General features: G+C 42.9%; 1 protein-coding gene and 1 pseudogene across 4 annotated transcripts in view; one reads left to right on the top strand and one right to left on the bottom strand.

Annotated features, from left to right (window-relative positions):
• R3hdm2 (R3H domain containing 2) overlaps window positions 1-25,349 on the bottom strand; it is a 124,265-nt gene that overhangs the window by 95,067 nt on the left and 3,849 nt on the right. For 3 of the 4 annotated variants that reach the window (XM_052166054.1, XM_052166051.1, XM_052166055.1), the window contains exons 2-3: window positions 15,440-15,561; window positions 4,337-4,404 (exon numbers count right to left, since the gene is read on the bottom strand). The gene's annotated coding sequence lies outside the window, so the exon portion shown is untranslated. Of the gene's footprint in view, window positions 1-4,336; window positions 4,405-4,742; window positions 5,044-15,439; window positions 15,562-25,349 lie in introns of those variants that run through there. The other variant, XM_052166052.1, reaches the window with a different exon arrangement.
• LOC127671382 (uncharacterized) lies at window positions 1,278-1,378 on the top strand (annotated as a pseudogene).

Below are 25,349 nucleotides of genomic sequence, written 5' to 3' on the forward strand. Positions count from 1 at the left end.
CAGAGAAAAGGATGTAAAGCAGGAATTGTTGGCACTCAGGTTAGGTGTCCTCTTTCTCTTTCCCTCCTAGGCCCCAGCTCGTGGGGTCACACCGCCTGCCCACGGTCAGCATAGGTCTTGTCCTCTCTCAGTTAACCCTCTACAGACACCCTGAGAGACACGGCAAGACACACCTGGTTTTGTTTTTGTTTTTTTGGTTTCTCTGTGTAGCCCTGGCTGTCCTGGAACTCACTCTGTAGACCAGGCTGGCCTCGAATTCAGAAATCCGCCTGCCTCTGCCTCCCAGAGTGCTGGGATTACGGCGTGCACCACCACCCAGCTGACACACCTGTTTCTTAGGTGATTCTAAATTCAGGAAAGCTGATAGTGAAGATTAGCCACAATGACACATAAAACAATATAATACTGCCCTAAAGGAGAATAATGGTACATAACATAAAAAGAAAAAAAAACAGGCGTTGGGCTATTACTAAATCATGTTTAAATTGGCCATTTCAAATAAATTCAAAACAGGAAACTATGTCTAAAAAGATAAAGAAAAGAATGGAAAACATGTGTCAAGTTTATCCCCCCTTCTGTGTGTGTGTGTGTGTGTGTGTGTGTGTGTGTGTGTTAAAATAGCCTGGTCTTTATATACAGACAGTTCCTGGCCAGTCAAGGTTACAGTGAAACCCTATCTCAAAGAATACAAGGGATGAAGATGTAACTCAATGATGTAAACTTAATTAGACTATGACAGTGTTCTCCCTCTGCCCTGCTCTCATACACACACACATAAGATAAATAAATGAATCAATCAGTAAATAAGTAAATAAATAAACAAAGCAAATAAGATGGCTCAGCAGTTAGGAGCACTGGCTCCTGCTCAGTTCCCACACCCACAGGGCGGCTGGCTACTATCCACACTCCATGTTCAGGTGGTCCAAGGCCCTCTTCTGGCCCCCATAGGCATCAGTCATGCAATGTATAGGCAAGATACCATACACATAAAATGAGAAATTTTTAAATAAAATAAGTAAAAGTGATTAAGATGTTAAAAATAATAAAAAGCAGTCAGAATTCAATTAAATATTGGGAGTTGGAAAATACAGAAACAGACTTTGCAGATGGTCAACAGGTAAAGCCCGACAAATGGAGTTGGGTCCCTGAGACCCACATGGTGGGAGGAGAGACCTCCTTTAAGATGTCCTCTCTCCTCCACATACACACCATGCCATACAGGCACACTGTGCACAAACACACACATAAGTGTAAAAAAAAAAAAAGTATAGTAACAGGTGCTTACTTCACAGCACATAGACTAAGATCAGAACAATACAGAGAAAACTGTCATGGTCCCTGTGCAAGGATGACACACAAAGGGTACAGGGATAGGTTCCAGGCTCAGTCGGAAACCCTGGCTCAAAGAGAACAAGATGGTGAGTGATGAAGAGGAGACCCAAGGTCCTCCTGTCTCCAAACACACAGCCCACGCGTGTCAACATGTAGTGCGTGCACACAGAGTATAGTAAGAAGCTGGTGTGATGTGTCATCATCCCTATAATCCAGACCCCAGGGAGGCTGAGCAGTCAGCACAGGCTACACTGCAAATTCCGGGCCAGCCTGCATTACAGAGTGAGACCGTCAACAAAGACAAGGCTGATACAGTAACAGAAATGAAGAAAACCACTGATGGGGAAGCAGCAGCAGATTAAGCTGAACAAAACAAAACTAAACAAAAAGAAAATAAAGTCAATGAACTTGAGGTAGGTAAATTAAAGATTATCAAACTTCAGGAAAGAAAGAAAAAAGACCGGAGGAAAATAAATAAAATGAATAACTTTGGTGGACCATGAAAGTACCAAGCATATCACCAAGCACACTGACAGTCCCACAAGGGGCAGAGAAGAGGGCCGGGCAGCAGGCTCAGAGGCAGGGTGCTTGTCGATCAGTGCCAGGCCTTGGGTGCAATTCTAAGCACCACGAAGGGGGGAAAAGTAACAAAAGGAATATTTAATGAAATATCAAAGTTTATGAAAAAAATCCTCATAACTAGCAAGCTTCATAAGTTCCAGCTAAGAAAAACTGGTTCCAACATATATCGTCAAGCTGCCCAAAGTCAGAGGCAAGGAGAGAATCTTAGAAACAGCAACAAAAAGCATCTCATTACACACACACACACACACACACACACACACACACACACACACACACACGCTCCTTGATTGACATCAAGTGCTTCATTAGAAACCTTTGAGGGCAAGTCATTACAAAGCTATATCCAAAGTGCTTAGGACCCTGCCAAACACACACACACACACACACACACCAACAACTAGAGCCTGATACAGTGGCTCATGCCTTTAATATTAATACTTGAGAACAGAGGCAGGAGAAGGGACAATACAGAAGTCAAGCAAAAGTTATACAATACAACCCTGTATAAAAAAAACAAACTCTATAAGGCTGCAATTTTGCATGTTTTAATAAGGACAGGATATATAAATATATAATCTCTATGATAAGAAAAGTACAAAAGAGAAGAAACCCAGGTACTGGTGGTGGCAGTGGACACCTCTGGCCTCAACACTTGGGAAGGTGAGGAAGGTGGATCTCTGGAATTCAAGGCCAGTGTGCTCTACAGAGGGATTTCCAGGGCACCCGGGGCTACACAGAGAAACCCTTTCATTGTTCCTTCCATCCACTGCATTTGACTGAAAGCATACCAAGGACCTAAACGAGGAACCTTCTGAGAGGGAAACCCAACAGACTGCTGGGATGGCTTACACATCCCAGTCTGTGGTATCCACCTACATGATGGCTACACATCCACAGAACCCACAGGGAACCTACGCCTGCAAGCTGGGCTCTGACCTCCACACTCATGCACTTTCACAAATATACACACAATCTCTCTCTCTCCCTCCCTCCCTCCATCCCTCCCTCTCTGTCTCTCTATCTCTGTCTCTCTCTGTCTCTGTCTGTCTGTCTGTCTGTCTCTCTCTCTCTCTCTCCCACACACACACATATGCAAATACATGTATAAAATTTTTAAAGAAAAAATAAAATAATACTTCATGGATTCTAAGACTTCATACAACACACTAATCAATGAAAAAAGAAAAGGAAAGAAACAAAGCACACGTCTTTAATCCCAGAAGCAAGAGTAGATCTGTGTGAGCTGGAGGCTAACCTGATCTACATAGTGAATTCAGGCAAAGCAAGAGCTCCTTGGTGGAACCAGTTCAGAAAAAGCAAGGAGGGGTCTGGAGAGATGGCTCAGTGGTTAAGTGCACTGATTGCTCTTTCTGAGAACCCAGATTTGATTCCTAGCACCCACATAGTGGCTCACAACCATCTGTAACCCTGGTCCCAGGGGATCCAACTCCCTCTTCTAGCCTTCTCAGGCACTGTGGGCATGTGAAGCAGACATACACACAGGCAAAACACTCATATACATAAAATGAAAATAGAAAAAGAAATGAGCCGGGTGGTGGTGGCAGCGGCGGCGCACGCCTGTAATCCAAGCACTCTGGGAGGCAGAGGCAGGCGGATTTCTGAGTTCGAGGCCAGCCTGGTCTACAGAGTGAGTTCCAGGACAGCCAGGGCTACACAGAGAAACCCTGTCGCGAAAAAAACCAAAAAAAAAAAAAAAGAAAGAAAGAAAGAAAGAAAGAAAGAAAGAAAGAAAGAAAGAAAGAAAGAAAGAAAGAAAGAGAGAGAAAGAAATGAATGAAGACTTCATAAAAACTCTAATCTTTCTCTGGAAGCAACCATCAGCCACAGGACCCTCACACCGCCTGCACTCAGTACATATAAACAAGACTGGGTAGGAGAGACGGTGGTTACAAACCAGCCAGTTCCCAGCACCTGCATGGCTCACAACCATCTTTAACTCCAGTTTCAAGGAAAGGAATCTCTTCTTCTAGCCTTCAAAGGCATCAGGCACATCCATGGCACACACAGACATACATGCAGACAAACATTGTACACATAAAAATATAAAATTTTCTTAAGAAATTGAAGTACGGCACATTTACTAGTGGAAAATGTTAAGAAATCTCAGTAGTTTAATGAAAGCCACTATACCGTCATACACTTACTGGTGTGAACAAATAACTTCATCTACCCAAAATCATCTCCATCTCTCACTGGGAAGTAGCAAAAGGATTTTTTTTAAACTAAGTTAAACTCATTTGATATACTTCTTGAATTTAAACTTCTTCATCTATTAAATGGGTACAGTACAATTTCCAGCCTCACAGGGCTATGAGATGACTACGTGAGAAAGACAATATAACACTTAATTTGTAGTCTGGCACATAAAAACTTTCTCATAAATGTTAAGTATTATTACCTGAATAAATGCTCAGTCTCCATGAGTCCAGTGCTGGTGTGGCCTCTCACGTAAGAAACAAGTTTAACCTAAAAAAAAAGAAAGAAAAGAAAAGAAAAAGAGAAGAGAAGAGAAGAGAAGAGAAAAGAAAGAAAAGAAAAAGAGAAGAGAAGAGAAGAAAAAAGTTAAAAGCAATTTTAAATATTAATATATTGAGATTAGCAAACAGAGACCCAGTTCAAGACCCAGAGTAGCATCTCTCGGACCACTTCTCAGTTTCTTTTCTTGCATTTCTTATTTATAACTTAGATCCTTGTGCTGAACTTCTCTAAAAGTCATCTGTCTTAGTTAGGGTTTTACTGCTGTGAACAGACACCATGACCAATGCAACTCTTATAAGGACAACATTTAATTGGGGCTGGCTTACAGGTTCAGAGGTTCAGTCCATTATCATCAAGGCAGGAGTATGGCAGCATCCAGGCAAGTATGGTGCAGGAGGAGTTGAGAGTTCTACATCTTCATCTGAAGGCTGCTAGTGGAAGACTGACTTCCAGACAGCTAGGGTGAGGGTCTTAAGTCCACGCCCAGAGTGACACACCTACTCCAAGGAGGCCACACCTCCAAACAGTGCCACTCCTGGGCTCAGCTTATACAGATCATCACATTACACTCCCTGGCCCCCATAGGCCTGTTCAAACACCTGAGTCTATGGGGACCATATATAACCAAAGTATAATAAAAAAGTACATTTAGTTCAACTTCCAAAGTTCCCATAGTCTATAGCAGTCTAACAATGTTAAAAGTCCAAAGTTCAAGGCCTCTTCTGAGATCCATCCAACCAGTTAACTGTAATCCCCAAAGCAAGCCAAGAAGCCAGTTGGGCAAACTCCAACGCTGCTTCTCCATGTCTGATGTCAAAGTGTTTTTCAGATTTCTAACTCCTTTTCCATATATATTGACTACAACAAACATCTTTCCTGAGATGGTTCCATCCCTGTCAGCAGCTTTCCTCAGCAGATAGCCCACGGCTCTGGCGTCTCTAACATCTTGGGGTCTCCAAGGCAACTTCAATGTTACAGCTTCTTGTTTCAATGTCTGGGATCCAACATGATCCTCTGGGCTCCTCCAAACGGTTGCTGTCACTTCTCCAGCTCTGCCCTCTATAGCACTCTAAACTCAAGTTGATCCACTCCACTACTCTTGCTGTTCTTGGTGGTCATCTCATGGCACTGGCATCTCCAATATTCAGGGTCTTCCACTGCAAGTAGGCTTCATCAATAGCCTCTCATAGGCTCTCTTCACGGTGCCAAGCCTCAACTCCTTTGCATGACCCCTTCAGTCCTGGGCCATCAACTGCAACTGAGGCTGCATCTTCACCAATGGCCTTCCATGGCCTCTCACAGTGCCGAGCCTCAGCTGCTCTTCATGACCCCTTCATGCCTTCAAAGCCAGTACCACCTGGGTGAAATTTATGCATTAGCAAATCCAACTGCGTTATGAGGTTCAACTTTCGCTATCTCTGGAATGAAGCTTCTGTGTGTGCTCAGAAAACACTTCCCAGAAGATTTCGCCTCAGTGATGCTGGTCTCTTCTTAATTACCACTAATTCCTTAGCTCCAGCTAACCAGCATCAATTGTCCCAGTAGTCACTTTTACTCTGGACTCTGAAGCCAGAGCCACATGGCTAAAGCTGCCAAGTTCTGCTGCTTGCTGGGACTGGAACATGGTCCCTTTGTTCTATTACATTATCACCAGCTTTCTGTTTCCCAGCTCCTTCACTGCCTAAGCTTGGCTGTCCTGGATCTTGCTCTGTAGATTGACTTGAACTCAGAGAGCTGCATGCCTGTCTCCTGAGCACTGGGATTAAAGGTATGGTCCACCAAGCCTGGGCTCTAAGTTTTCTTCAATAGAACTTGCTCTGTTCTAGACTGGTCTTGAACTCAGAGATTTGCTTGTCTTTGCCTCCTGGAATTAAAGGTTAATACTACTATGGCTGGACCTAAATTTAACTGGGTGGGATCTTGACCCAAGGTCACTAATCCCTTAATTCAATTTAATATCCGAGAACACAGGATCCCGCTCCATTTCACTTCCTGGTGCCCAATTAAAATTCAAATGATATATTTTATATTTTCCCTTTCTCAGATTGCTGTGCTTGTTTAAAATACTCTTTTAACCAGAGACTGAAGTCTATGGTGTAAGTTTCTGAGACTTCAGTTAACTTCAGTAATTACAAATTTTAAAATAAACATCAAAATTACCTGAAGGAAAACCTAATCCTTTCAGCATCAAGAGATGTGTGGTCTTATGATGATGATTTGGGAAATAGTTGTAAAGTCAAAATATCAATCCCTGACCATGCAAGGAAATCATAGAAAAGAATCCTCCATCCATTGACTCAAAATGTTTATTCCAACAATAGCTTCAAAAAGGAAGAAAATAGGGAGGAGAAGAGCTCCGCATGGTGGTGCATGCCTGTCATCCTAGAAAGACCCTACCTCAAAATAGAGATTTAAGTTTTAAGATAGAGTTCAACCAGAACTCTCAAAGTTTTACTGATAAAGAATAAACTAATATACTCATTTTGGAAAATTGGCAATACTTACTAACCTAACAATACTCCAAGCACATACAACCACTGGAAGTAAGTTTGTCTCACATAACAAGAATGTTATACAACATGTACAAAAATATTCCTAGTAATATTACTCATTATAGTCCAAATTAGAAACAATAGAAAAAATATGGTAGTGGTAGGCAATGAACTATTATAAAGCAATGATAAAGAAAACACCATTGCTATATGAAACTGTATTTATTACTCTCAAAGACAAGGTTGAATGAACAATACACAAAACAGGATAAATGGTTCTATTAGTGTGACACTTAAAAGCAGGTGATACTAATCTGTGGTATTAGAAGTTAACAACCTTTTTCCTGTTTGTTTTTGTTACTATTACTGTGAGTTTGGAGACACACACCAGACTAGCCTCAAACTCATGCTCCTCCTATCTCTACCTTCCAAGTGCTTGGATTATGGGCCTGCGCCTTCATGCCCAAGAGTCTAGCGCATTCCCGATGTTTGGCTCATCAGCATTCCCTGAGAAGACAGCTGTGGCTGCCTCGGGGAGGCAGTGGCTGTGTTGCAGCCTGCAGCCAACACACAGACGACTGCAGTCAGCACTGCGTCAGGAAGGCCATGTCAGCCACGGCCCTGCTCCATGCAGCTTCACCTTTTGTGCAGACATGGCCAAGTCAGTGCTCCACCTCGGCACTTCCCACAGGCCTCCTCACCACTAGAATGCAAGAATATCCATGCAAAAGATACATGCATGGACAATAATTATAAATATCAAGCAACACATTCAGTCTCACTCTTTGTTGTTCTCTTACAAGCCACCTCCCAAATTAATTGCCTACATTTCTTTTGGCTGTATAAATAATATTGAAATATGTAAGCTGTTCTGAAAAACATAGTATACTGTAAAAACATCAAATAAACAATCCTACTTATAGAAAGGCTGAGATAGGAGAAGCATGATTTCAAGACCATTATGTGGTACACAGCAAGACACTGTCACATACAAACAAGCAGAAAGTGTATATGGATTGTACAATATTGGACATATTTCTCTGATTACCAAATTAGAGAGACCACTGGATGATAGCCAACAGATTTCTAATTCGTCATATTTTTTAATTTCAATCAATTAGGGTATGTTGGTAATATTAATTTCATATTAAGAGATATTAAGGAAAAGTGATTGTTACTTCCTGTTATTTTGGTTGTTAGAGGTAGAATTATTGTGTGGGTTTGTTGAAAGATTACTTTCTTGCTTTTTCTACTGTGTAGTTTTCTTCCTTGTGTTGGTGTTTTCCATCTATTATCCTTTGTAGGGCTGGATTTGTAAAAAGATGTTGTGTAAATTTGGTTTTGTCATGGAACATCTTGGTTTCTCCATCTATGGTGATTGAGAATTTTGCTGGGTATAATAGCCTAGGCTGGCATTTGTGTACTCTTAGGGTCTGTATGCCATTTGCCCAGGATCTTCTGGCCTTTATGGTCTCTGATGGGAAGTGTGGTATAATTCTGATAGGCCTGCCTTTATATGTTACTTGACCTTTTCCCCCTTACTGCTTTTAATATTCTTTCTATGTTTAGTGCATTTGGTGTTTTAATTATTATGTGACAAGAAGAATTTCTTTTCTGGTCCAGTCTATTTGGAGTTCTGTAGGTTTCTTGTATGTTCATGGGCATGTCTTTCTTTAGGTTAGAGAAGTTTTCTTCTGTAATTTTGTTGAAGATATTTACTGGCCCTTTAAGTTGGGAATCTTCACTCTCTTCTATACCTAGTATCCTTAGGTTTGGTCTTCTCATTGTGTCCTGGATTTCCTGGATGTTTTGGGTTAGGGGCTTTTTGCTTTTTCTTTGACTGTTGTGTCAATGTTTTCTATGGTATCCTCTGTACCTGAGATTCTTTTATCTCTTGTATTCTGTTGGTGAGGCTTACATCTATGACCCCTGATCACTTTCCTAGGTTTTCTAGCTCCAAGGTTGTCCCCCTTTGTGATTTCTTTTTGTTTCTAGTTCCATTTTTAGATCCTGGATGGTTTTGTTCATTTCTTTTGCCTGTTTGTGTTTTTCTGTAATTCTTTAAGGGATTTTTGTTTCCTCTTTAAGGGTTTCTACCTGTTTACCTGTGTTCTTCTGTATTTCTAGGGAGTTATTTATGTCCTTCTTAAAGTCCCCTATCGTCATCATGAGAAGTGATTTTTAGATCCGAATCTTGCTTTCCGGTGTGATGGTGTATCCAGGACTTGCTATGGTGGAAGAATTGATGATGCCAAGTATCCTTGGTTTCTGGTGCTTATGTTCTTGCCCTTGCCTCCCGCCATCTGGTTATCTCTAGTGCTACCTGCCCTCACTATATCTGACTGGAGCCTGTCCCTCATGTGATCCTCATTGTGTCAGAACTCCTCAGAGTCCAGCTGTCTCTGGGATCCTGTGATTCTGGGATCCTGGGATTCTGAGATCCTGGGTGTGTCTAAGTTCCTGGGAGTCAAGCTGCCTCTGGGACCCTGAGATCCTGGTGTGACCAAGCTCCTGGAATCCTGAGTTCCTGGGCATGTAAAAGCACCAGAGAGTGGAGCTTCCTCTGTGTGTTGTGGGACTGGCTGCGGAGTTTGTGCCCAAGACCTGCTCAGGGCACTGGCCCAGACAGACTGGAAGGAACCTGTGCAACTGCTCTGGTAGAGTTCCTGAGTGCCTGGGTCCTGCTGGTCCCAGTTCCTCCCGGAGTTGGGAAAGATGTTGCATCCTCCTCACCTTCAATCCTACGATCCTGGGCATGTTAGAGCGCCTGGAAGTGGAGCTTCCTCTGGGTGTTGTGGGACTGGCTGCCTTGTATCTCTTTAAAATTACTCAGTGGTTTCTCACTGGCCAGAGAAGGGACGGAATGCTGCTGACAAGTGCCCTCGTGCTCCCCTCCCCCATCTCTGTGAGTTCGAGGCCAGCCTGGTCTACAGAATGAGAGTTCCAGGACAGCCAGGGCTACTTAGTGAAACACCGTCTCAAAAACCAAAACCAAAACAAAACAAAGCAAAAAAAAGATAAGATAAACTACCTCTCTCACCTCACTATCTCTGAATATACAACACATCTAATCAGAACAGTTTGAAAATGAGGTTTGGGGACAACACTAAGATGTCACCTGCATGTGTCTTGGTGGCATTAGGGACTGAGTCTGCAGCCTTGTGTGCACTATGCAGGCTCTTTCCTGCTGCGTGCTGGCTGGCTTTAGACTTATTTATGTCAATGTGAGTTTGGCCGTGTGTATGTACGCACACCACATGTGTCTGGTGCCTGGAGCGAGGATCTAATGCTCGGTCTGCAGGCCCACAGTAAGGCAGCGAGTGCACGTCCCTCTCTACTCTGTGCCGAGACGGGCTCCATGTAAACTGCCCTCCCAGCCTGGTCTTGCCATCCTCCACCTCAACCTTCCAGGCACTGGGACCACACAGGCCCACCTTTATTTGCCTTTTTCACACAGACAAAAGTAACAACAGGTAAAACTGCTAGCTCCTGCACTGAAGTAAAGCAGGAACGTTAATCAACATGTAACAGCAGAGCTGCAGAAGTAGCTTAGCGCCAAACCAAGTGCAAGGCCCAGGCTTCCCATGAGCACCGCAAACAAATCTCAACAGCCGTGGTAGCACAGCCTGTAGCCCAAGCACCGCACTGAAAGCAGGAGGATAACTAGCCCTGGCCAGCCTGGGCTACGCAACAGGACCACCTCCAAAGGAACAGAGCTGGTAATGCGGCTCAGCTGGCAGGGGTTGCCTTGCCACAGCCCTGGTTCTAATCCACCCTGAGCAAAGCCTGGCATGGTGGTGGGCATCTGTACCTGTGGCACCAGGGACATGGAGGGGCAAGCAGGAGAATCAGAAATTCAAGGTAATCCTCAACTACATATAATAAACTCAAGACTAGCCTGAGCTACATGTGACCTTGTCTTAAAAAACCTACTTAGTAAAACTGTCATCCTTTTATACTTTGAATAAGAAACAAAAACAAAAGAAACAAAAAACAAAACAAAGAAAGAAAAAAACAGAAATTGAATTTAGAATGACTTCAGCAAATCAGGCTTGCAATCAATCCCAACTATTTGGAAGGGTATAGCAGGAAAAACAGCAAGTTCAAGGCCTACCTAAACAACTCTGAAGGCAGAGGCAGGCAGATCTGTGAGTTCAAGGCCAGCCTTGTCTACAGGACAGCCAAGGCAGGACAGAGAAAATCCTGTTTTAAAAAAACAAAAACAAAAAAAAGTCTTACTAAGAAATAAAAAAATAAATGAGGATTGGTATTGGGGCATAGCTCAGTATTAGAGCACCTCATAGCATATGGAAGACAGATCAATTCCTAGCACAACAGACTATAAAAAGAAAAGAAAATGTCCATGAGACAGTAAAAATTAATAATCTCACAATTGCTTCTAAGTATCCTCCACCTTCCAGATGAACCCCTCCAACTCCTACTGAGACCAAAACCTCCATATGCTCAGATCCTTTCTATAAATAGTCTAATATTTACACATACTCTCGGGTCTATACTTCTTTTTTAGGAAGGGGTGCGGGGTGGGGAGACATAGGGTCTTGCTATATAACCTAGACTGGCTTCAGATTCTCCCAAGTGCTCGGTCTTCTACATGCTGGGATATGTACCACCTCCCTCAGCTTTGTGTTCAATCATTTCTAATACTATGTAGATAGTTGTTATACTGTATTGATTACAAGATAATGAGGGGGAGATTCTGTACACATTCAGTACAACTGCAGTTGTTTCTCTGAAGCATTTGGTTGGTTGGTTGGTTGGTTGGTTGGCTTTTTTTGCAGACAGCATGCCATCACTTCATCTAGTCTGAAACTTGGTGTGTAGGTCAGAGTCGCTCAGCCTCCACAGTTTTGGGATGCACGCCTTTATTTGGCTGAACCCACAAACATGGAACTCACAGTTAAGGAAAACTGGCTACAATTTCTGTACCTCAGCTCATGATTTTTTGCCCCCTCTGACTGCTTGAAACAGTGCCAAACTCTTACCCAAGCTATCCTGTAAGGCACAGCAATCCTCCTGCCTCAGCCTCCCAAGCAGTGTGATTATAGGCATAAAACATCACATCAAACATGTTCATGTCTTTTTTTTAAAAGACACAGCTTATTGTTTGCTTGTTTATTTAATGTATGGGTGTTCTGCTTAGGTGTGAGTCTATGGATGTGCATGCCTGGCACTTAGAGATCAGAAGAGAACGTGGGCCCCATGGAACTGGAGTCATGGAGAATTGAAACCTTCCATGTGGGTACTGGGATCAAATCAGGTCTTCTGTAAAAACAAGTGCTCTTAACCCCTGACCCATCTCTCCAGCTCACATTCATATCTTTTTAATGTTCTACCTGGCAGAAGAATAAGTATAAAATACTCCTCCTCCTGGGCTGGAGAGATGGCTCAGCCATTAGGAGCACTGACAGGTCCCAGAGCTCCTGAGTTCAATTCCCAACAACCACATCTGTAATGGGATCTGATGCCCTGTTCTAGTGTGTCTGAAGACAGCTGCAGTATACTCATATAAATAGAAAATAAATCTTTAAAAAAATAGAAAATATTTCTACTCCATAACATATGCATTCACACAAACACTTCCTTCCACTCCACATATACACACAATATGAATTCGGTCAAACATTTGGAAGGTCTGAATCATTAAGTGAATCAATACTGTGTATTTTGGCCAGCTGTACTGATGCCCACTTCTTATCCCAGCATCTAGGAAGCAGAGGCAGGCAGATCTCTGTGACTCTGAGATCAGCCTGGTCTACACAGCAAATTCCAGGAATATTAGAATATTTCTAGTTAATTCAGTCTACTAGACAGATAACTATAGTGCCTAGATTGAATAAAGCAGAACTGTATACCTATAGAACTACATCCACAGATATACAAATAAATCTCAATGTCATCAAGGACCAAACTCCACTAATGCTTTCAGACCCAACAATGTAACCTCAGGCACATGCCATCACCCAACTCAAGGCCAAAGCAGGAAGATTAAGTGCAAGCTACACAAATGTAAGGTCAACAGCATAACCAGGCATCTCAAAACAATAGAAGGGAAGAAAGGAAGAAGGGAGGGGGACAACTGAAAGGAAAAAAGAAGAAAAGTACCATTTATCCACTTGACTGTGGGTTCAGTATCAAAAAATATTCCTAATTAAAGAAGGGGATATTAAAATCCTATGACTTCCCCCAACTATTTGTCTTTGGCACTGGATTTTCTTCATACATTTGAGCCAAAATAAGGCATCAAATAGAATGAATGTAAACAGTAACAAAATAATCCAAATGCCATCGATTAAGTTAGATACTATAGATTTGCAAAAATTTAAACAAGACTAGGAATATATCTCAATTGTAATGTTTCCCTAGTACATAAAAGGCCCTAATGGGGCTAGAGAGATGGCTCAGCGGTAAAGAGCACTGACTGCCCTTCTGGAGGTCCTGAGTTCAAATCCCAGCAACCACATGGTGACTTACAACCATCTGTAATGAGATCTAATGCTCTCTTCTGGTGTGTCAGAAAACAGCTACAGTGTACTCATATATAATAAATACCTAAAAAAAAAAAATGTCCTAAGTTTGATTCTTAGTGCTTAAAAAAAAAAAAAAAAGGTAAGGGCTGAAGAGATGGCTCAGTGGTAAAAAGCACTGCCTGCTCTTCCAGAGGTCCTGAGTTCAAATCCCAGCAACCCCATGATGGCTCACAACCATCAGTAATGAGATCTTATGCCCTCTTCTGGTGTGTCTGAAGACAGCTACAGTGTACTTGTATATATAAATGAATCAATCTTTAAAAAAGGTAAAATAAACAAAATAATGCCCACCTTTTTCACTGAACTGTGTTGAACGTTGTTTTTTGTCGTTTGTGTTTGTTTTGTTTTGTTTTTTTAGGTTTAGGAACTGGAGAGGCAGTTCAGTGGGTAAAGACCTACTACACAAGCATAAGGAATGAGGATGTAAGTTCAGATCCCCAACAGCTACATAATCTGGGCACAGTGGTTCATACCATAACCTCAGTGCTAGAGTCAACAAGGCAGAGACAGGCAGACACACTGGGTACCGGCTGGCCAGCCAACTTAGCTCAAACAGTGAGCCCTATCTTGTCTCAAAACATAAGGTGGAAAACAATAAAAATAAATTTTAAAAAATAAATAGAGTAGCAGGGAGCTGAAGAGCTGGTTCAGTCATTAAGAGTGCTTGTTGCTCTTGCAACAAGTTTGCTGTTTAGCACTTACTCCAGCTCCAGAGATCCCAGCACCCTTTTCTGGCCAACCCAAGTTCCTACATGTGTTCATGCACACATATACAGACACATAATACAACAAATCCTTAAAAAAAAAAAGGGGGGGGGGAGAAAAGAAAAAAAAGAAATAGATATAGAATAGAGAACACTCAATACTGATCTCTGGTTTCCAGACATGTGTGCACAGGTACAGGCATCCTTATGCATAGATGTATATACAAAGTTATAGATATTATCAATATATAAGAAGTATGTTATATTTGATGAATCAATACTTAAATTTTTTCCTAGTTTTAACCCATAGTAGAGTTCAATACTGATAAATGTAATGCACATAAGCAAAAGTTCCTTACTGTCCATAAAAGGTTTTGTTTTCTACTTGGACTTCAGTCTCTTTCCTCCAAAACTTCTTCTTTATATGTACCTATGTTGTTCTTCTTTATATGTACCTATGTTTTGCCTACATGTGTGTCTGTGCACCATGTCCACGCACTACTGCCTTCAGGGGCCAGAAGAGGGAGTCATGCACCAGGTCTGGAGTCAGATGCCTTCCTGAGCAACCACGTGAGTACTAGGAATCACACCTGCATTTTATGGACTAGGAAGTAATCCTAACTGCTGGGATGTTTATTCAAACTCTATAATAACTTTTTTAAAAATAACTTACTTTTATTTTATGAGCACTGGTATTTTTACCTGCATGCATATCTGTTTGTGTGAACTGTTACAGACATTTGTGAACTGCAATATGAGTGCTGGGAATTGAACCTGGGTCCTCTAGAAGAGCAACCAGCTCTCAATCATTGAATCATCTCTCCATTCCCATAACAACTTTTAAAAGAATAAAAAGTAGCCTTATTTTAACTTTTTTTTTTACTTTTACCATGTGATAAATTTAGGATCTCAGTAACATAACATTCTATTTACATTAATTTTTCTCCCCCAATTAATTTACATTAATTTTTCTATGATGTTTTGCACTTTCAAACATCTCTAGAATGTCTTACTGTGCAATAATAGCATTACTTTACCTGTTACCTACCAAATGATGTATTAAACATATTTACTGTAAAACTGTATTCTATTTTAAATTCTATTTAACCTAAATCATGTACTCAAAGTACTCCCCCTTTAAATCTGCCTTTTCTTATGTTGATGTTCCCTACAGGTACCCAGATTATTTTGTGCTCAAACTATCTTAACTCTAGTCTGAACTCAGGAAACAATTCAAGCATCATAAACGTTACCCATAAGGTCCAGGTGTGATGCTTACCTGATTTCTAGCACAGATATGCCGCCGGCGCCTCCATCCAGGTGGAGTCTTAGGAACTATATCAGGTACACTGTTGAGAGACACTGAGGAAGGACAGGGGTTGGTCGTCTCTGGCAATCCACCTGAGAAAGAAAAAGAACCTTTCACTGCATCAAACCCAGGCTCTAGTAAGCTTTCAGCAGCATAGCAGCGAAATAAAGTTCTCAGAATAGTTCTGACGTTTTACTGGTCTCTGTGTTTTAATTAAGTGGTATAGGTGACAGTACAAAAATCACTTTGAAGCTACATATATTCTTCCTAACTCTGAAAAGCTGAATAGTGTCTATTAACTATAAAATCCCCAGGGATTTTAATACTACAAAAGCTCTATATGGTTCTAAATTTAGCCAAGCAACAGAAACAGCTGGAAGATATGTAATTCTATTTTTTTCTTTGACATAGAAGCTACTTTTTTTTTTATTAAAAAGCTGTCACATGTCACAAATTACTGATCAAATGTAATTCCTTTTAATATCTGTGCTTTTATGTTGCCAGGCAGCTATTTCTTCAGTAATCTTAGAGCACCCAACCATGCAAAAGGAAGAAATACATACAACTGACAGGTTAGTAATCGTGTTAATTGAAATATTATCTGAGCCAGGTGTGGCTCATCCCCAAAATCCCAGTACTTGGGAAGCTGAGGCAGGAAGATCAGGAGTTCAAGGCCAGCATCAGGTAGATGAGTCTGTCTCAAAAAGAAACTTAATAGGGGGCTAGAGGAATGTCTCAGATGCTAAGAGCACTGGCTGCTCTTCCACAGGATCCGATCTGATTCCTAGCCCTCATATGGCAGCACAACCATCTGCAGCTCTAGGTTCAGGGCACCTGATGGACCCTCTAGTCTAGGTTCACGGCACCTGATGTACCCTCTAGTCTAGGTTCAGGGCACCTGATGTACCCTCTAGTCTAGGTTCACGGAACCTGATGTACCCTCTAGTCTAGGTTCAGGGCACCTGATGGACCCTCTAGTCTAGGTTCTGGGCACCTGATGGACCCTCTAGTCTAGGTTCAGGGCACCTGATGGACCCTCTAGTCTAGGTTCAGGGCACCTGATGGACCCTCTAGACTAGGTTCAGGGCACCTGATGGACCCTCTAGTCTAGGTTCACGGAACCTGATGTACCCTCTAGTCTAGGTTCACGGAACCTGATGTACCCTCTAGTCTAGGTTCACGGAACCTGATGTACCCTCTAGTCTAGGTTCAGGGCACCTGATGGACCCTCTAGTCTAGGTTCACGGAATCTGATGTACCCTCTAGTCTAGGTTCAGGGCACCTGATGGACCCTCTAGTCTAGGTTCTGGGCACCTGATGGACCCTCTAGTCTAGGTTCAGGGCACCTGATGGACCCTCTAGTCTAGGTTCAGGGCACCTGATGGACCCTCTAGTCTAGGTTCAGGGCACCTGATGGACCCTCTAGACTAGGTTCAGGGCACCTGATGGACCCTCTAGTCTAGGTTCATGGAACCTGATGGACCCTCTAGACTAGGTTCAGGGCACCTGATGGACCCTCTAGTCTAGGTTCACGGAACCTGATGTACCCTCTAGTCTAGGTTCACGGAACCTGATGTACCCTCTAGTCTAGGTTCAGGGCACCTGATGGACCCTCTAGTCTAGGTTCACGGAACCTGATGGACCCTCTAGTCTAGGTTCAGGGCACCTGATGGACCCTCTAGTCTAGGTTCAGGGCACCTGATGGACCCTCTAGTCTAGGTTCAGGGCACCTGATGGACCCTCTAGTCTAGGTTCAGGGCACCTGATGGACCCTCTAGTCTAGGTTCAGGGCACCTGATGGACCCTCTAGACTAGGTTCAGGGCACCTGATGGACCCTCTAGTCTAGGTTCACGGAACCTGATGGACCCTCTAGACTAGGTTCAGGGCACCTGATGGACCCTCTAGTCTAGGTTCACGGAACCTGATGTACCCTCTAATCTAGGTTCACGGCACCTGATGTACCCTCTAGTCTAGGTTCAGGGCACCTGATGGACCCTCTAGTCTAGGTTCAGGGCACCTGATGGACCCTCTAGACTAGGTTCAGGGCACCTGATGGACCCTCTAGTCTAGGTTCAGGGCACCTGATGGACCCTCTAGTCTAGGTTCAGGGCACCTGATGGACCCTCTAGACTAGGTTCAGGGCACCTGATGGACCCTCTAGTCTAGGTTCATGGAACCTGATGGACCCTCTAGACTAGGTTCAGGGCACCTGATGGACCCTCTAGTCTAGGTTCACGGAACCTGATGTACCCTCTAGTCTAGGTTCAGGGCACCTGATGGACCCTCTAGTCTAGGTTCAGGGCACCTGATGGACCCTCTAGTCTAGGTTCAGGGCACCTGATGGACCCTCTAGACTAGGTTCAGGGCACCTGATGGACCCTCTAGTCTAGGTTCAGGGCACCTGATGGACCCTCTAGTCTAGGTTCAGGGCACCTGATGGACCCTCTAGATTAGGTTCAGGGCACCTGATGGACCCTCTAGTCTAGGTTCATGGAACCTGATGGACCCTCTAGACTAGGTTCAGGGCACCTGATGGACCCTCTAGTCTAGGTTCACGGAACCTGATGTACCCTCTAGTCTAGGTTCAGGGCACCTGATGGACCCTCTAGTCTAGGTTCAGGGCACCTGATGGACCCTCTAGTCTAGGTTCAGGGCACCTGATGGACCCTCTAGTCTAGGTTCAGGGCACCTGATTACCCTCTAGTCTCATAGGGACCACGCACACAGTGGTGCACAGACACGCAAGTAGGTGAAACTCTCATATACATAAAGTTAAAAGAAAACAGAATCTACAGTCAGATGGTGGTGGTGATGGCGCACGCCTTTAATCCCAGCATTTAGGAGGCAGAGACAGGCAGATCTCTGAGTTTGAGACCAGCGTGGTCTATGAGGAGACTTTCAGGAGAGTTGCTGTCTCAAAAACCCAAGAGTAGGAACATGGTATTTTATGTCTACCCTATATGTCATCATATAAAGAAGTACTGGCTATTTTCTGTTGCTGAGACAAAACACCATGAACAAAAGCCATTTGTGGGAAAACACTACAATGGCAGTCCTCTTCCCTATATAGCTCATCCCCAGAAAGTCATCAGCTCTGCCTAGAACTTACTTCCTCCGATGAAGGAATTTAGTTTAGATACTATATTGCCTAAGTTCTTCTGGAAACAAACATACACAGTTCTAAGATACACACACACACACACACACACACACACACACACACAGCTTATCAAGTGAAAATAGTAAGAATAGATGGGCAGTTAAGAATAAGAAGTAGAGGGTGGAGAGCTGGCCCAGTAATTAAAAGCACTGACTACTCTTCCAGGGGACCCAGGTTCAATTCCCAGCATCCGCATGGTGGCTCACAACTGTCTATAACTCCAGTTCCAAGGGACCCAACACCCTCGCACAGGCGTACATGCAGACAAAACACCAATGTAAGTGAAATAAATAAATAGCCAGTGCTAAAGAGCTACAGCATTGATAGTTAAAAAGAAAAGGAAGCAATCTCCCTATGAAGGAACTATTCCCCACTAAAAGATCAGGACTCTTTCAGAAGTGACCAACTCCAGGCCCTGGGCAAATGGGACAGGTGAAGTATGAAGGTGAAATTCGGCAAACACGCTGCCTGTGCATGTGGAAGGCGCTGAGAGCCTGGTGCTACTGTGCTGAGGACAGAGAAGCTAAGAGGCTCCCATTAACCAAACTGAGAAAAGTTCACATTCTCGTCCTTTTTTAAAAGATTTATTTTTATGTGTACTGCCTGCATGTTATGTAAGGGTGCCAGATCCTCTGGAACTGAAGTTACAGACAGTTGTGAGCTGCCATGTGGGTGCTGGGAACTGAACCTGGGTCAACTGCAAGAACAATCGGTGCTCTTAGCCATCAAGCCATCTCACCAGTACCGCAATATTCATTCTTAACTGATAAACCATCTCTTCAGCTCCAAATGTCAGTATTTTTAATAGTCAGGACTGTTAGTACTTTTAATACTGACAACTAGTAACTATAATGTATGGAATTTGGGAAGGGAATAAAGTGTCCACATACACTAATATGTGTGTACAGTTGGTAGAATTACACACGTGTGTACATATGTTTGTGGAGGCCTAGAGAACAACCTGGGTGCATAGCCATTGGCCCTGGCTATCTTTTCTAGGCACTGTCTCTCATATACACACTTGCATGCACATACATATACTACACACATGGAGTAAGAAAAATAAAAGTAAGATATCAGCCGGGCAGTGGTGGCGCACGCCTGTAATCCCAGCACTCTGGGAGGCAGAGGCAGGCGGATTTCTGAGTTCGAGGCCAGCCTGGTCTACAGAGTGAGCTCCAGGACAGCCAGGGCTATACAGGGAAACCCTGTCTCGAAAAAACCAAATTAAAAAAAAAAAAAAAAAAAAAAAAGTAAGATATCAACTCTATAGTACTCACCAAAACAAAACAGAGAAGAGTATTTTATAAAAACCATTCTAGCTAGAAAATGTAAAGGAAATGAGACAATCTGAAAATCAACATTTTGAAATCACCAATTTAATAAAAGTTTCAAATAAGACATCAATGAATGCTGAGGAGACTGGTTGTTTCAGTACTTGGGAGGCAGAGACGGGAGAATTAGGAGTTCCCAGTCATCCTCTATTACACAGTAAGGCTGAGGGCAATCTGGGCTACTATATGAAACCCTGTCTCAAAACAAGAAACATAAGACTTTAAATAGCCAATAGGGTGGCTTTACAAAGTGAAATTGTACTGAGAGAGAATATAATTTTATTCTATATTATACGAGCTAGGATTATAGTATTTTAGATAAACTCTGTACTGACTGAGCTATATTGCTAGCTCTATTTATTTATTCATATTTATCCCCCTCCCCAATAGAATTCATTATGTAAGCCACCATATCTGGTTATTTCATTTAGAGCCCAGGTTGCCCTTTTGTAGTACTGAAAAGAAATGGTGGTAGCACATGCCTATAATCCCACAACTCCAATCAGCAGAAAGGCAGGAGGACTGAGAATTCAAGGTCAGCCTCAACCACATAGCAAGTTCCAAGCCAACCTGGGGTACATGAAACTGTCAGGGAAAAAACCCAAACAAACAAGTAGGTCAGGTGTGGTAGTGTACATCTTTAATCCTAGCACATGAAAGGCAGAGGTAGAAAACTTCTGTTAGTTCAAGGCCAGCCTGGTTTAAATTGAGAGTTCCAGAATAGCCAGAGCTTATATTTTTTATTTTTTGAGATCCTGACTCTCACCTCCCTGCCCCCCACTGCCCCAAAGCCTTGCAAAAAGAAGGAGAGAAGAGAGAGAGGGAAGAAGGAAATTTTTAAAATAAAAATAAAATGACCCCCACCTCTCCCTCTCTTTCCTCCTCCTTCCTTGCTTCATTCCAAGGCAAGAGTCTCAATCTGTTGCCCAAGCTGGTCTTAAATCCTAAGTAGTGGGAGCTACAGGTGAGTGCCACGGTGCCCAGCTTATGAAGAAAAAAGATGTACCTTTAAAAAATAACAACAAAAAACTAGCAAAGTGCCAGGAAGGGGCACAGGCTTTTAATCCCAGTATTCAGGAGGTATATACCACCTTGGTCTACATAGAGGGTTCCTTCCAGGTCACTCATGCCTACACACTAAGAACCAGTCTTAAACAAGCAAAGCATTTCCATTGTTTTATATGAGAGCTGTATAAACCGACATCACAGAGAACTGAGCTAACGTATTGGAAGGCTGTGAGATGAGGGTGAGAGCTTCACCACTCACCTTAGCTCCTTCCTCCAAAATTCCCATCGTGCTGCCACCAGAAACACACCTAACCTGCCTTGGGAGCAAAATCTTGATTTTTGCTCCCAGTGGTGCCTAGGACAGAATGTCATACCTCATGCATGCCAAGCTCTATCAAATAAACAACATGCCAAATCACAAAAGTCAGTGATTTAAAAAAAAAAGTTTTTATTTTTTTATATCTGCCTCCCAAGTGTTGGGATTAAAAGCATGTGCCATACCACCACCACCTAGCAAAAAACATTCTATTTTCAATATTTGTTTCATTTGCATCAGTCAGGAGTCAAACCCAGTTGCTTCCCCAGGGCTCTACCCAAGTGAACTGCACCCTAGTTTCTTCAGAGTATTTTTGCTTTGGTCGTGGTGCACTCTGAGGTGCTAAACACTGGGGACTAAATGAGCCTAGAGCTCAGGTTGAGTGGTTAACTCAAGACAAAAACACAAATAACAGTTGCTTAAAGTCATCAGGGCAATGGGACTGCATGTGCTGTTTCTGAAATGTCATCTAAGACAACTAACCAGAGACGTCAGAAACACATGGACTTTTGCTAAAATACATATTACTGGCTATATACTAAATCTATTCAGTAAGACTCAAACTGCAGGGCTGGAGAGAAGACTCAGCAGTTAAAAGTACTGACTGCTCTTCCAGAGGTCCTGAATTCAATTCCCAGCAAGCACATGGTGGCTCACAGCCTTCTATAATGGAGCTGATGCCCTCTTCTAGTACACAGATGTGCATGCATACAAGACACATCCAAATACATACATTGTTAAAGAGTCAAATTGTCAGCATGTTTGCATTCCTTCATTCATTCATGCACATGGACATGAGGGATATAGCAGTTCATGAACTACGTAAGATGCCAGTTCTCATAGATATTAGGGTATTGGTGTAAGTAAGATTACAGTCAAGAAATCAAACAAGGTAATTTGAAAAGGTGGTGTTAGGAAGCTGTAGCAGGTATATTCCTCTAAGTCTGAGGCCAGCCTGGGCTACACAGTGAGCTTCAAGCCACCCTGGGATTGTACCAACACTGAGTTTGTATTGAAACTCCCTCTCAACTGCTTTCCTCCTAGTGTTTAAGCCTTTTTATCATGCTTCCCTGAGCCTGAACCACCCCTCCAGGCATCAAGAATTACTTGAGGCAACACTGATGCTCTTACGCAAAAACTCTGCACAAATCATTACAAGCACCATATGAGGCAAGTCCAAGAAAAACACGAACTGTATGCTTGAAAAACTTAGTCCTTTTTGTTTTGTTTTTAAACTGGATCTGTGTAGCCCTGGCTGGCCTGGAATTCGCAGATATCTTACTGCCTCTCTCTCCCGACTACTGGTATTAAAGGGGTGTCATGGCTGCCTCAAACATACTCTTTTTAACATAAACAGTGATACAATGCTAACGTTCATGGAGTGTTTTTAGTTTATGGTTTTGTTTTTTAACAGCTTGTGGGAGGAGGAGGATGTCACCTTTCTCTATCTACCATCAGGTGGGTTCCAGGAATCACACTTGGGTTCCCCAGGCTTGACTGACTTTACCTAATGAGCCAGCTCAAACCAAGTGTTCAGAAAAGACAAAGGTGCTTTGAGATTATGAAAGGCAGGTTCTGATTGTTACTAACAATACATTTCAGGTCAGTTGGCAGAGTTCTTGCCTAGCATGCTTGAAGCCCTGGATTCAAGAGGGAAGGAAGGAAGGCAGGCAGGAAGGAAGAACGGGAGGGAGGGAGGGAGGGAGGGAGGGAGGGAGGGAGGGAGGGAGGAGGGGAGGAAGGCAGGAAAGCAAGAATGCAGGCAGGCAGGCAGGAATGCAGACAGACAGGAATGCAGACAGGCAGGAAGGCAGGCAGGAAGGAAGGCAGGAAGGCAGGCAGGAAGGCAAGAAGGCAGGCAGGAAGGAAGGCAGGAAGGCAGGAAGGCAGGAAGGCAGGCAGGAAGGAAGGCAGGAAGGCAGGAAGGCAGGAAGGAAGGCAGGAAGGCAGGAAGGCAGGCAGGAAGGAAATGGGCATAGTAGCATATGGCTATAACATCAGTACTTGAGAGATGCAGGTTGAAGGGTTATCCCTGGCTAAATAGCAAATTAAAGGTTTGTCTGGGCTACAAGATCTACTGTCTCAAATGTAATATTAAAGGAGACCAGCAAGATGACTTAGCAGTAAATGCATCTGAGAGTCTTGGTTGAATTCCTAGAACTCACATAAAGGAGGATTACTAACCAACTCTCCCAGTTATTCTCTAACCTCCATATACAACCACACATGCATCTATTACCACACACACCTTATACATACAATAATATAAACATACAATAAATAATGACAAACTGCAGTAAAAATGATGTATGACACAAAATATACCAATATACCCAAAGTGGCACAACCAAACCAGTTAGTGAAGATGAAACAGCTTATTGTGTTATTTAGAACTAGCCAGATACAGTGGCATACAAGCCTGATCTCCCAGCACCCAGGAGGCTAAGGAAAGGGACCAAGCCCTCTCTGTATAGTCTGGGCTATATAGAGAGACTTTTTCAAAACAAATTTTATTTTATCCATAATTAACAGATTTCAATATCGTCTGATTTTCTTTAAACATAAGAGAAAAATGCCAAGGAATCTCAAAAGAAAGACCAAACTAAGAAAATTTCCTATCTGCTTATAAAAACAAAGTCACAGATAATACAAGGAATGGACCTTCAACAGAGAGACAGGGCAAGGGCTCTGCTACTGGCACAGCAACCTGTCCGGTCCATTCAACTACTGAGTGGAGCATTTCTACAGAGGGTGAGAAGGATACAGCTCAAGGAAAATACTCAGTCACTGGATATGAACGTCTAAAATTAGAAGCACCAACTGGATTCATGTGCACATCTTGAAGCCATAAATCTGGTTATTTTCCTTCTTCAAAGTTGACAACACATTCCATGGAAGGACAAAATTCTCCTTTCTGATTTTTTGTTTTTTTGTTTGTTTGTGTTTGTTTTTTTTTCTGAGACAGGGTTTCTCTGTATAGCCCTGGCTGTCCTCGGAACTCAGAAATCCGCCTGCCTCTGCCTCCCAAGTGATGGGATTAAAGGTGTGTGCCACCACCGCCCGGATTTTCTGATTTTTTTGAGACAGGAACACAACATTATAGCACGCCCAGGATAACTTCAAACATATTCCAATGTCCTGCTCTGCCGAGTGCTCAGATGTAGACATGCCCCTGCCCCATGCCTGCCTTCTTAACTCACCTGTGAAAATCAGCACAAGAAGGGCTCAGCAGCCAAAGGGGAAAGGCTTGCTGACACCTACCACCTGAGTTCTCAGCACTTGCCTACAACTGTGGGCAACTCCAGCTCCAGGGTACTGGATGCCGTCTTCTCCTAGCCTCCACAGGTACTTACACACACACACACACACACACACACACACACACTTTTAAATAAAATCAAATCTTTGGCCAGGAAAGATGGTCATTTAATTTCAGCACTCAGGAGGCAAAGGCAGGCAGATCTCTGTCAATTCCAGGCCAGCCTAGACTACATAGTAACAGGCCAGCTAGGGTAACATAGTTGAGAATTATCTCAAAAAATAAAACTTTAAAGAAAATTAGATAGTGCTACAAAATTCTCTCCTTTGGACTTACCTGGAATACCGAACAAACACATGACATATTTCCTCCCCCCCTCCAAAAAATTCTACCTTTTCCTGAGTCAGTGAGATGGATCAAGAGGAGGCATAGTTTGAGTTCCACCCCTGGAACTCATCTAAGGTAGGAGAGAACCATTCCACAGAAAGTTGTTCTCTAATGTCCGTACACACATGGCCAAGGTGCCCACATTTGTATTCATTCTCTCTGTATGTATGTGTGTATACATACATACATACATACACACATACATACATAATGCCTTTTCTAGTCCACATTTTTCCTGAAACCGTTCCATATGCGCTCATGAGGAGACCTGGCGTAGTAAGTGGCACACTCATTCTGAAGCTAACTGTACAGAAGCAGCATCACTGATTTCATCTACGACACAGAAATGTTTAAGTGTCTCTGAAGTTGAAGAAAACTGACTAGAAATGCTGTTGTGAACAGACCTAAAGGGGAG

This window comes from Apodemus sylvaticus, chromosome 20, assembly GCF_947179515.1.
Source record: "Apodemus sylvaticus chromosome 20, mApoSyl1.1, whole genome shotgun sequence".
Taxonomy (NCBI): Eukaryota; Metazoa; Chordata; class Mammalia; order Rodentia; family Muridae; genus Apodemus; species Apodemus sylvaticus.